This window comes from Daktulosphaira vitifoliae, unplaced genomic scaffold, assembly GCF_025091365.1.
Source record: "Daktulosphaira vitifoliae isolate Bord-2020 unplaced genomic scaffold, ASM2509136v1 Scaffold_1, whole genome shotgun sequence".
Lineage (NCBI taxonomy): Eukaryota > Metazoa > Arthropoda > Insecta > Hemiptera > Phylloxeridae > Daktulosphaira > Daktulosphaira vitifoliae.
This window is the reverse complement of record NW_026099572.1, coordinates 18,230,460-18,244,455: the sequence shown is the minus strand read 5'-3', so window position 1 is coordinate 18,244,455 and position 13,996 is coordinate 18,230,460. Positions and strand designations below refer to the sequence as shown.

At 25.1% G+C, this 13,996-nt stretch overlaps 1 protein-coding gene across 1 annotated transcript in view; it reads right to left on the bottom strand.

Annotated features, from left to right (window-relative positions):
* Positions 1–6,890, bottom strand: part of LOC126895047 (short-chain dehydrogenase/reductase family 16C member 6-like) — a 20,583-nt gene extending 13,693 nt beyond the window's left edge. Inside the window, exon 1 of the mRNA XM_050666507.1 lies at positions 6,726–6,890. The gene's annotated coding sequence lies outside the window, so the exon portion shown is untranslated. The remainder of the gene's footprint in view (positions 1–6,725) is intronic.
* Positions 6,891–13,996: the final 7,106 nt, after the last annotated feature.

Sequence of the window (13,996 nt, the reverse complement as noted above, 5' to 3'; positions counted from 1 at the left end):
AATCGGTTCGGTGAGAGCTGAGAAAAAGTGGTAACAGACACAAAAAAAAAAACACATCTTAGTAAAACCAATACCTTCTCAACTTCGCATCGAAGCTAAAACAAGTTGATGAGTAAAAAAAAAATTGTTTTCAATTAACTATTAAAGGACATATTGCGTCAATTATCAAACAAAGTTATCATTGTCTAGATTTAACCAGCTAAGAGTTTATTTAGTCGGCCTGAGCAATATTATAGATTCGTTTTTTAATTTTTTGTTTTATCATCTTATATGTTAAATAAAAATGTTCTAAAATATAAATAATAATAATCCATATAAATAACATACTTAGTGTCCACTCTTCATTATATGCTTAATTTTATTACAATTGAAATTTTTTTAGTTTGTTTATTTTATATACTTTTTTAACTTATCAATCATGAATTACATTGTGCGTTCATTCTCCTTATTCATTATAAGGGTGTTAACTTTATTTTTTCAAATAGTAACATACATAATTAACCTGTCTGTTTAATAGATAATTATATAATTAAGAAAATGACTAGTCAATAACAACTATTGGACTAATACTTCCGAAGTTATTCTCACTTTTATTTTTTAGTGGGTGGAAGAGTGCGGCCGGGAAATGATTAGTGATAAAAATAACATCCGCGTCTCATCATCAGCACCACTATTATAACTTCTGAAGTACAGGTCCTAAAGTTGTAAACGACCTGTCTTTTTCTTAATTAGATCATTTTCTATGTTATAAGCTAGTTAATTATGTATGTTGCAATTCGAAAAAAAGTTTCCGGCCAATTAAATTATAAGGAATTATTTTAAAAAGTAACTGATAGCTGATAAATCAATTTTTTTTCCTATATTGTATTTATTTTTTGAGTGGTTTGTGATAAATCAATATATATATATAATTTTATTGAATTTTAAATATTCATAATTATCAAAAAAAAACAAAATAATTAAAAATTTTTATTTAAATCGCAATTTTTTTAAAATAGTGAAATAATGCAACAAGTTTTGTGGATATATGAGAAACGGTGGGACACAAGGACGATGTAAATATTTAATTTGGTATTTTTTTTATTGCACAGCTATCGAAGCAAAATAATTTCGTTTTAACTTTATTTTTAATCTTTCTATTTTTTTATTACCTTATAATTATAGAGATCTAATATATTAAGGAATTATTAGTTTTAAGTATAAACACATATTAAAAAAAAAATTTAACTATTTATAGCATTAACATCATTGATAAAATAAAAAATGTCAGACCATACAACAAAAAATTTGGAAACGCTATTTTTTGACGCCGGTAATAATTATCTGTTAAATAATGTTAGTTTCGCGCTGATCTATTAATAAAAAAAAATTATAAACCATTCAAAATTCTCAATACGAACTAAATCTAATAGTTAGTCTTATTTAGGATCACAAACAGTAAACAGCGCAAAAATTTCCTATTACATAGTCTATTTATTAAATAGATTAACTACTTTTGATTAAATTACCATAGATTAAAAAAAATTTTGAATTTAATCAATCATAAAACTATGTTTCAGTGACAAAAACTGAGTATTGCCATACTACTTTAAAACTAATTTTTATACGAATTATTTATTAATATAGGTTTAAATTAAAAAAAAAACATTTTTAAGGTTTTTTTAGGAAACTAAAACATAATATTGTGTATCAAAAATGTTTGACAAAAATTAATTTTTTTAAATCTCAATTTTTAACATAAAATAACACAATAAATAAGTATTAATTTATTAAAATGTCATTCTGACTATAAATTTAAGTTTTTAATTATCAGCTAAATAGACTAAAGTATAGTTTTTTATAGAGACGAATTTAAGGATGCTTACAGATGATAATTTAAAAACTTAAACTTTACAGTTCCAATTAAAAATATTAAATGTTGATGATAATTTTTAGCGATTCTAAATTATCTATATAATAATCTATTTAAGTAAATGACTGGCCATCACTTTAATTTGATCGCAACTTTTGTAGTCATGCTATGATATAGAATAACTAAGATACCAATTAGAAGATAAATTATCCCCACCTTGTATAAAAAGATCGCAAGAAGACGATGTAATTATACATTTTCTAAATACATTTATAGCAAAACATCGAAATTAATACAATTTTTACTTAAAATACGTATATTTTTATGAATAAATAATATGTATATTTTATTTATCATTAGAAATTGTAAAAAAAATTACACTTAGTTATTTTGACGTGTAATATAACATTAGAAACATTTCTAATTTTCAGCTTCGAACTGAGAAGATATAAATTTTACTATGATGTGTTTTTTTTGTGTCTGTTACCACTTTTTCTCAGTTCTCACCGAACCAATTTTTTTCAACGATACGTCAAAAGATCACAAATCGTATCTAGTCGAAGACATTACCCTCAAAAATTAAAAATATTTCCCTCATTCCCCGCAATTGGAGGAAATCTCCAAAAAAAAAAATTACAAATTTAAAAATCACTAATTTTCGAAATTTTTTTACTTAAAACTGCTATAACTATTTTAAAAATTATCAAATTAATATAATTTTTTTTTATAAATCTGACCCTTTATCTGCCTGGGATTCAAAATGACAAACTTTTCACAAAAAATGAACTTTTGAAAGTGTTCCGGAAATGCTGACACTGTTATATATATCTTAAACTAAAGCTAATGTAATGTACTTTAATATGAAAAAAAAAAAATTTCGGACTTTATTTTGTCTTCATGGTGAAAATGACTACCCTATGACATTTTTGTGTTAAAATTCTCGATTTCATATTTTTAATTTTTTACTTTATATTTCTATAACTTTTTGAAAAATATATGGATAAATACAATTTTTTTATGAAAAATAATATTTATAAACTTCTTTAATTCGACATTTTTTTTTTTAAACTGGACCATTTCCCTTTACACAGGGAGGGTTCAAAACTTAAAAATGTATATAGAAAGTAGAACTTGTTTAACTTAATTTTTGAAAGTGTTTCGTAAGTACTGACACTTTTATCTTAAATTAAAGCCTTTGTAATATACTTTAATATAAAAAAAAATGTTGGATTTTATTTTGTTTTCATGGTGAAAACGGATATTAATGTTAATAGAAAAATACGATATTTGTAAAAAACTACAATACTAAATTATTAAATATTAATTTAATTGCTATACTAAATATTTATACATATATTACACTTATAAATCATAAATATCAATAAATAAGGTAATGTAGTTTTTGGAATAATCCACCAATTTCTTAAAATTAAACACTTTCTACAGATTTGCATCGTAGCATTAAGCATCAAGCCTTTATCAATTTCATACTAAATATAATTTCTAGAATTATTATGTATTCATTTATTATAATAATAAATCAAATAACTAATCAGGATAAAATTAAGGGAATAAGAGTTATTATTGCTTTTGAAATAATCTACCAATTTCTTAAAATTAAACACTTTCTACAGATCTAATCGAAGCGTTTCTTATGATAGTAATTTTAATCACTGTCAGATTTAATATCTATTGGATCCAACTATGCCATGTCTATACTGTGCCATAACTCCACTGTGTTGGGTTTTTTTATATTGAAACCTTAGATATTTTTCTTTCATTTGATATCATTATTTTGAATATCTAACTGTGTTTGATATTGGGGAAAAAACGCTAGATATATTTGTTATAGAATAGGTGGGGGGCGGTGCAGCGTAGGTTTTTGTTTGTAAGTTAGTCGAAAACCGGACAGCGAATGATGAGTCCGGCTCACTTACGCGCACCTATAGTTTTTCGTATATAAAATGTAAAAGATATAAAATAAAAAATACAGTCCATATTATAGAATAAAAATAAAGTGTTTTTATTCAAAGTTTAAAATATCGTAAGCTACCGATCAAACTGCTATGTTTGTTACAAGACATTCCTCCACTCACTCATTATTTAAAAATGAGCTAATTAATTATGTGTGTTGTCATTTAAGAAATTAAAGTTAACACACTTATAAGGTATAAGGGATGATTATACATTTTTTTTAAGATAGATACATTGAGAATAACAGTGAACTAAAAGGAAAAAATTATTATTACTTTTATTTTTCGACAAATTAGGTGAAATAATTAATATTATATAATAAAAATTGATCACTTGTGGCTAATTAATTAAGTAAAATTAATAATATTTTTAATATAGTTTTAATTTTACTTAATTAATATTTTTAATTTTTAATTATTTCGATATAGAGTAACATGATTTATTTGTGATTTGATCATACTAATTTACCTACGTCAAAATGGTCGTCTGATTTAATCACCATTATGATATTGGTCATGTAAATTTTGATCTGTGCTAATTAAAAATAATTCTACAGTAAGTGACATTGAATTGTAACAAATGTAAATATAGAACAGAATATAATCAAGGTCCGATTTAATTTTTTGCTAATTATAAATTTGTCACTCACATTGGTGTAAGTGAGATGCTTAAGTGCTAATCTCTTTATCTCTACTCTACTATTTTGTTTTCCCTTAGTTGTAACCAAAACACTCAAAACGGTAATATGGCCCTGGATAAATAGTAACCGGTTTCAATTTCCGTACACATATTAATAAATATATGATAAACAAAATCATGTACATATTCATATTCACTTAACTCGCTGATTAATGATGAATTTTATTACGAAAAAAATGACAAAACGTGATTTGTTTGAAGAGTAATAAAATTTAACAAAATATATTAGCTGGAATTAATTAATGTATGTAAAATATAATACGAAATACACAACGAAATTAATATTAATTAAAATATAGCTTAAAATTTAAACACTTATTTAATTATATATAACCATCGATAAGTATTAAAATAATCATACATAATAGTTAATTTATTTTTAGCCTAGTAATTACATGATTTCAATAATTGTAAGACCTATTGTTACCTACTGTAGTTATAACTAATACAAACAATTATATATTACTCAAATGATATAAATAATACCAACATTCAGTAAGAATATATCACTTAATAAATACTTTTCATCGAAAATCATTGTTGTAACTGAAGACCTAAAAGAGTGACATACGATTAGTACAGTGAAATAACAGTCCAAGGAGTAAGAGATTGTAGAATTAAACACTAATTTAACTTTAAATAGTAAAAAAAAAAATACGTATACAAATTTATGTAATTACTTAATTTAATAACAATTGAAATATAATTTTTTTTGGTTGGTTTATTTTATACACATACTTTTTTAACTTATCAATCGTGAATTATATTTTACTTTCATTCCTTATTCATTATAAGGGTGTTAACTTTATTTTTTCAATTAGCAACATACATAATTCACTTGTCTGTTTAATAGATAATTATCTATTTAAGAAAATTATTGGTCAATAACAACTTTTGGACCAATAGATCCGAAGTTATTCTCACTTTATTTCTCAATCAAAATAATTAATAAACTTTAATAAAAGGAAAATTTTTATATATATACACTATTTTTATACATACTTTTTTTCAAAAAATTTTTTTTTAATATTTAAAAATACTTAAACTCTTTGAGTAATGACAATTATCATTAAACAATTGAATCATTATAAAATTTTAAATTTAATGAAATTATTTAATAGATATTAAATGTACAATGCAACATATATATAAACTAGCCTATAACATAGGAAATGATCTAATGAAGAAAATGACCAGTTGAAAAAAACTTTTGGATCATTTTTTAAGAAGTTATTAACGATTAATAATAATAACTGGAAATGAGGCGCGGGTACTCCTATTATTATTACTGGAAATTTCTGTTTCACCTATTCTCCGTCAAAATAAAAAAAAAAAAGGTTAATATCTACTGAAAATTTATCTCTTTAATATAGAAGCGTTCAGTGACATAATTTTAAAATCATATTATGAGCTATATAATCCATAATTATTACATTTTATACTTTGATCAGTTATAAATAATACTAAAGCATCATTCATTAGTTACCTTCTTATAAAATCGTTTATGTTTTGGTACTAGCTTTACTATAAAAAGAAAGATAAGATTATAATAAAAAAAACAAATAGTAGTAGCACAATCTGCACGAAATTATATAACAGTTATTAGTTATAAAAGTGATTTAGTGTGTTATGGTACAATCTAGCAAAATCCAAAGTTCAAATAGTTTGCTCTCAAACTTGATTAAAATAATGAAAATAAATTTTTTTAGGTAGACTTCGTTAAAAAAAAACTAACAAATAGCCAGAAATTTAAAAAAAAATCACTATTAATTAAGTGAACATGATATTGTATAAATACCTCACAGGTTATTTATTATAAAAAAAAAAGTAAAATTTTATCATTTATTTTGAAGTATAACTTTTATCAAACAACAGTTGAATGGCAAATATTACTAAGAATAAAATACAGTTATAGTTTTATTAAATATCTAATTATTAATTTATTTATTCAATTAATATATTATGTTTCATAAAAAAAACTTTTTCATAATTTAACAATAAAAATGAATCAAAAATTAAAAAAGGGTAAAACATTTTCTATACGATTAATGCATATTATAAAACTACAATGTTTTATTTTTATCTGCGCAAAATGTATTTTAATAAATAATCGTAGGCACCAAACTCGTATTCACTATTATATAAATCTATAGGACAATAATAGTTTAAATAATAAAATATAATTATAAAAAAATCTTACCCTTGCTATTTAATATTATAGGAGTATGAACAACGTTTTGAAAATCGATGGTGTACTTGAGTGACAATGCACGTGCAACACAACAAACGTGCGAGGATCGACTGAATTGGTTGGCTGTTACAACTCAGCGGTGTGTTCGAACAGACGAGGTATTCATACACTGAAATGTAAACAAGAGTTTCCAACAATTCTCTCCTTAGATTATTTTGTTATGCTGTTGCATAAGCCAGTGCAGCTGTTCACCTAAAATGTGGAAGTATTGCCTACCACAAAATTGGCATTATTACCACCGCCCCAGAACAATATTTAAAATTCGCTATATTAAAGTATACTACAAAAAAAAGGATACATAAATATGTATAAAAGAGTAAAAATTATTTTTATAACCAATATTTAATACAGATAACTTAAATGAATTGTTCGTGAATAAACTTGCCATATTTTACTTTGAACCCAAATAGACATTAAAATGATGAATTAGTAAAAACTAATTTCTTTACCTAAACTTTTGTCTCGTATTTAATTAATGTATTTATCATTAAAATTTATAATGGTAAAACATAATACATTAATACTGAATAATATCAAACTGATCAGTTAACAGAAATCTTCGTCGACGAACATAACATATTATTACCATTAAATTCAAATATTTTAAAATTATTTTACAGTAAAATAAATTAGCGCAACTAGTTAGTAATGTTAGTAAAGTGACGTACCTTTTTTTTTAGCTTTTTAAAAAATTAATTAATTAATGAGGTTTTAGAAGCAAGAGCTCTCTAAAATTACAATTTTCTTCTATAATAAGGCTCTCTCAAAACAAAAAAAAAACAACCCAGCACAGAGGGGTCGCGGCACGGCACAGTGGTGACGTGGCTAAGTTGGATCAATTATAATGATATCTGACAGTGATTAAAATCACTATCAAAAAAAAAAAACTCTTCGATGCAAATCTTTTGATAGTGTTTAATTTAAAAAATTGGTGGATTATTCCAAAAGCTACATGATCTGCTAGTTCGTTATTAATATCCTGATTAAGATAAAGTATATCGAATGAAAAAGGGATTATTAAAAAATATTATTTCTTATAAAAAAATTGTATTGATCCATACATTTTTCAAAAAGTTATAGCATAATAAAGTTAAAAATGTAAAATACAAAATCGAAAATTTTCACACAAAAATAGCATTCGGTAGCCATTTTCACCCTAAAGATAAAACAAAGTCCGAAATTTTTTTTTTTCATAATAAAGTATATTACATTAGCTTTAATTTAAGATATATATAAAAGTGTCAGACCTTCCGGAACACTTTCAAAAGTTAAGTTGAAAAAATTAATTTTTTGTAAAAAAGTTTTCATTTTAAATCCCCCCCTGTGGGCAGTTAAAAAGTCAGATTTATAAAAAAAATATACCAAATGATATGTAATGACATCATGCATCTATAAAAAAAAAATTATATTGATATGTTTATTTTTAAAAAAGTTATCATTTTGAATCCCTCTTGTGGGTAGGTAAAGGGTAAGATTTATAAAAAAATTTTTAGTAAAAAAAATTGAAAAAATTACGAAAATTAGCCATTTTTAAATTTGTAATTTTTTCGGAGGTTTCCCCCATTTACGGGGAACGAGGGAATTTTTTTCAATTTTTGAGGGTAATGTCTTCGACTAGATACGATTTGTGATCTTTTGACGTATCATTGAAAGAAATCGGTTCGGTGAGAGCTGAGAAAAAGTGGTAACAGACACAAAAAAAAAAAAATAAAAAAAATAAACACATCTTAGTAAAACCAATACCTTCTCAGCTTCGCATCGAAGCAAAAAAAAAACTCACACTCTAAAAGAAATAGTGAAATTCTCTTCTCTTTAAAAATAATTTATTATGTTTCCGTGCCTAATGTGAACAATTAACCTCGAATATTGACTATTGAAATTAATTTTAATCGTACGGATGTCTACACAAATTTAAAACAATCGCTAGAGTCTGATGAATAAATTCACCTTATATAGAAGGTAAATTTATTCAACAATGTCAACAGTGTCATTTATAAACATCATTGTTGGCAGATGATTATTGGTCATGATTTAAGATAATATTATTTTAAATTTTGCTATTGGTGCATTTGTGAGAACAGCTCTTCCTTTAAAATGTATGTAACTAATGTGATCAGAATATATGGTTACTTTTAGAGATATTTTACAAAATAGAAAAATATAAAATAATGGATACGACAAGCTCTTTAAAATTAAATCTTTATTAAATTCTTTCGTATTTGTAATTTTTATTCTGAACAAATATTTAAAAAAAACTCTTAGTTTTAGACATTTGTATATATGCGTGTAGTTTGATCACATGAGTTATGCTAATTTCTACCACTACGCAGCGCTCTATTTCATAAATGCATGGTGTTTATATGCGCCATAGTTTTTTCGTGACTTTAGTACTATACAAAAATTAGTATAAAATTTTGGGTGATTTATTGCTACGGAATTACACACGTCCGCACGCCGTAAAACCACTTTTTATAAAACCAAAATATGTCCTGGAGAAGGCCAATTTTCGAGGTTGTACGATGAGTAGTCTCGCATACGATATATTAGTAGAGCATGTTAAAATTTTAACTAAAGTGACAAATAATTTCTATTTTTGAACTGATTCGATATTTATTTATCGTTTAGTGAAATTTATAAAAAATATCGAATGAACCATATTGGTTACTATAAAAATGATATTATCAATAACTAAAAATATTTAATAAGTCAACTAGGTTTCGAAATTAGAATATATTTTAATTAGTGATGGGCATTTTCGAATATTTTAAACTATTCGAATTGTTTTTATACAACGGAATAGTGTGTTTTTAGCATAAACTATCGAATAGTTTCAAAAAAATATTCGATTAGTTCTATATAAAATTTGTAGTACACAACAAGGTTTTGATAACTTACCCCTTTAAAGTCCGAATCGAGGTTGAAAATTCGCTCAAAAAGGTAATTTTTCTGTTTTTGATTATTATTTTTAAAACTAACACACTTAGCGTAACAATGTATAGAATATAAATTATAGATATTATAGATATTTTCTTCTAAAATGGTATTTACAAAAATTTTCTAAAATTATTTTTACTTGCTTAAAAAATAAAATAAAAAAATAATTTGCTAAAATTAATTTTTTGAATATAAATCATTCTTACTTTTTAAAATAATAATTTTATAACAAAATGTTTCGTAAAAAAAAATATGTTAAGTAAAATTTTCTAAAATATTGGTCTTATGTAAAATTATAGTCAGATTTATAGTTTTGCTGTTTTAATTACTTTAACGATCTAACTAGGATTGTTTAAAACTGTTTTTTCAGGGTACTACGATTATAAATAGGATACAATTAATAAAAAAAAAAATTAGTGATGGGCATTTTCAAATATTTTAAACTATCGATTATTTATTTGAATTGTATTTATACCACCGAATATTTTATTTTTAGCATAAACTATCAAATATTTTAAAAACTATTCGAATATATTGTGTAACTATCGAATATTTTAACTATTCGAATAGTTTTTGAATGACTATCGAATAGTTCAATAGTTACTCTTCGATATTTCCCATCACTAATTTTAATCATTCGTAGAATGTGTATTGAATATTTAGTACTCCATGATATTAATTTATTTGTTGGTTTTTTATTAGTTTTGTGATATATAAATACGAATTCTATAATTACTTTACTATTTAATATTAAAATAAAAAATTTGACAGATAGTTTTAAGGAAATTTGCCTTGTAATAGCATACTCAGGACCTTTGGACGTCAATAATTAAAAAAAAATAATGATTCAGCCTCATTAACGTTTTAAAAATCCTCACAAATCATAGATGCAACTAGAGGGCTTAACCATCTCAAAAACTTCCTTCAAAAATAAAAAATTAAACAGGTTTATTGACACAGCTCAGAAGCCAATCAGTGTAAGTCTCTTCTCTGTGAAAACTGAGTTGAGTAATTCAACTTGCGCTTTCATTTTTATTATACTGTGTTAGATTTAAGTTTTTTAGTATGTTATATCTCAATAAAAAAAGTTATTAGTACCTTTACGGGACTCTCTATTTTATTACAACAAGTTTTGAAAAATCCCAATTATCTCATTTTCTATATTTAGTGACTTGCACTGATTGGCTTCTGAGCCCTCCACATAAAAGTATGTTTAAAATGGGTAAGGTTCAACACTCTAATATAGACAGATTGCGGCGGAAAATTTTCTAATGATAAAAATAGTCGTACCCGATCAATAATATACTAAGGTAATAAATTGAAAATTACACAACACATTGGCGATAATTTAATTGATTATTTTTAGTCTGATGAACAGATATTTGAGAAAATGAATACTGAAGTTAATCGAATCAGATAGTGAGTGCAACAAATTTAATTAACCAGATGAACAAACTTAAAGTGCCATAGATGTATAATACAATGAATATACTGCACGAGAGAACGTAACTCAGTGACCAAAAGGTAAGGTACAAGGCTCCTATCTTACCCAATAGTCACTCAGTTGCGTTTTTTTGTGGTCTGCAATGTAGCTATTAGTTCATAAGAAAACTGCCATGATTGCAATGATAAGACTGTATAAATAAAAGGAATAGAGCATTAAAAACTTTCTTAACGCTTATCATTGCTATGATGCCAGTTTACATATGAACTTATCTTTTATTTTAATTTGTCGGTCTTACTACCTAAATTGATTAACTTCAGTATTTAAATTAATATTTATCCATCGAATTAAAAATAATAATAAATATTTTTTCAAATAATAAAAATATAATTTAATGATTTTAATTATTGATATAAAAAATGATTTGCTATGACTAATCAATTTGGTAATTTTTTGATTAATTTTTTTCTTTGCTTTGTTTATAAATGGCGATTGTAAAATTTCTACTTGATTTAGTATTTAGACTACTCATTTATTTTTTAAAGCTAGTTCAAGATACAATTTCAGATAATTTTATAAATATTCACAATATTTAATTAAAGTTTTTAATAAATAAAATAATATAAATTTTATTTTAAATTATTATTATCAGTTTATTGCCTTGAGAAAAATAATTCTCAGGTATTTTTTGTTATATAAAAGAAAAACAATTTTTCTTCAGGCCATTATTTAAATAAATTAAAATATATAATTTAAATTATATGATTATATTCAAATATAAACACAATGCATGAAACCTAATAATATTTATGTAAAAAAAAAAAATTGAATCCCTAGTAAACACATTAGAAAAGTAAAAACACGGCAAGTATAAAAATTGTACCAAAAACCTGGTCCAACAAATGGAATGATATCACATTCATCTAAGCTTTTATTTAACTTTATTTTACTTACATTCACCTGATTTTTAACATACTACCTGTTTTAGCATATACCATATAAATACATTTTTAGCATGATGATAGAGAGTGAAGGATCGCCGAGCCAGGTGATCACGCCATCATCCGATTATAGGGTCCATTTTTGAATAGTCCGTTCACGAAAGTATACGTTCAGATTTTATTTTAAATCTAAACGTATAGATTTGTATGTCGAACGTTGTTCATGAACTCGTTTTGAACGTATGAAATATCGAACGGACGACCATTTAGAACAATAGAAAACGTTCGTTCGCAACGAATGTTAGGAACTATCGATAGCGAACGGACGGTCATTTATAGGGAGATTATCGTTTCCGCCAAATTTGACCGTATCGTTTCTGCCAAACCTGAATAAGGTCGCTTTTTCGTTTCCGCCAAACTAATATTCTACCTATCTATCTACTGAAAAATTTGAGAACCATTTAGTTTTATCCATGGTTCACCATGACGATCCAGTATCGCTTTTAACATACGGCCAGGTTGGGTAGTTGCCAGTACCAAATTGTTTGGCTTTTATTGATTGTTACGTTCAGGCCTGTATTTAAGATTTTTGAGTGGGGTATTAATATTAATGAGCAAAATAAAGTAATTTTTTGTCATATCACTAACAAATAAAATTCGCCCCCAAGAATTTTTGACCCCCTTAACCACCTCTAAATATGGTCACGTCGTTTTGAATAATTACTTATTTAATCACATAGGCATAACTTTATAAAGAAAATATGACGTTTTACCTAAGGTAAATAAATTCTAATAGATAATTATCTTAAGTATGTATATACTATACTATACTATGTATATATTTGTAATGAATAATAAAAATATAGTTTATAAGAAAATAAAGTCATCAAAACATTGAAATAAAATTCAAACATTAACAATAAGCTTAAAAAATCCCAGCACAGGGGGGTCGCGGCACAGTGGTGACGTGGCATAGTTGGATCAAGTATAATGATATCTGACAGTGATAAAAATCACTATCATAAAAAACGCTTCGATGCAAATTTTTAAATAGTGTTTAATTTTAAAAAATAGGTGGATTATTCCAAAAGCAGCATGATCTGCTAGTTCGTTATTAATATCCTGATTCAGATGAAGTATGTCGAATGAAAAAGGGATTATTAAAAAATAGTATTTCCCATAAAAAAATTATATTGATCAATACACTTTTCAATAAGTTATAGCATTATAAAGTTAAAAATGTAAAAAACAAAATCGATAATTTTCACACAATAATAGCATTTGGTAGCCATTTTCACCGTGAAGACAAAATAAAGTCCGAAATTTTTTTTTTACATAATAAAAAAGATTATATTAGCTTTAATTTAATATATATATAAAAGTGTCAGACTTTACGGAACACTTTCAAAATTTAAGTTGAAAAAGTCAATTTTTTGTGAAAAATTTGTCATTTTGAATCCCCCCCTGTAGGCAGGTANTTTTGTGAAAAATTTGTCATTTTGAATCCACCCCTGTGGGCAGGTAATAAGTCAGATTTATAACAAAAATATACCAAATGATAGGTAAAGACATCATGCATCTACATAAAAAAGAATTATATTGATATGTTTATTTTTAAAAAAGTTATCATTTTGAATCCCTCTTGTGGGTAGGTAAAGGGTTAGATTTATAAAAAAATTTTTAGTAAAAAAAATTGAAAAAATTACGAAAATTAGCCATTTTTAAATTTGTAATTTTTTCGGAGGTTTTCCCCATTTACGGGGAACGAGGGAATTTTTTTCAATTTTTGAGGGTAATGTCTTCGACTAGATACGATTTGTGATCTTTTGACGTATCATTGAAAGAAATCGGTTCGGTGAGAGCTGAGAAAAAGTGGTAACAGACACAAAAAAAAAAAAAAA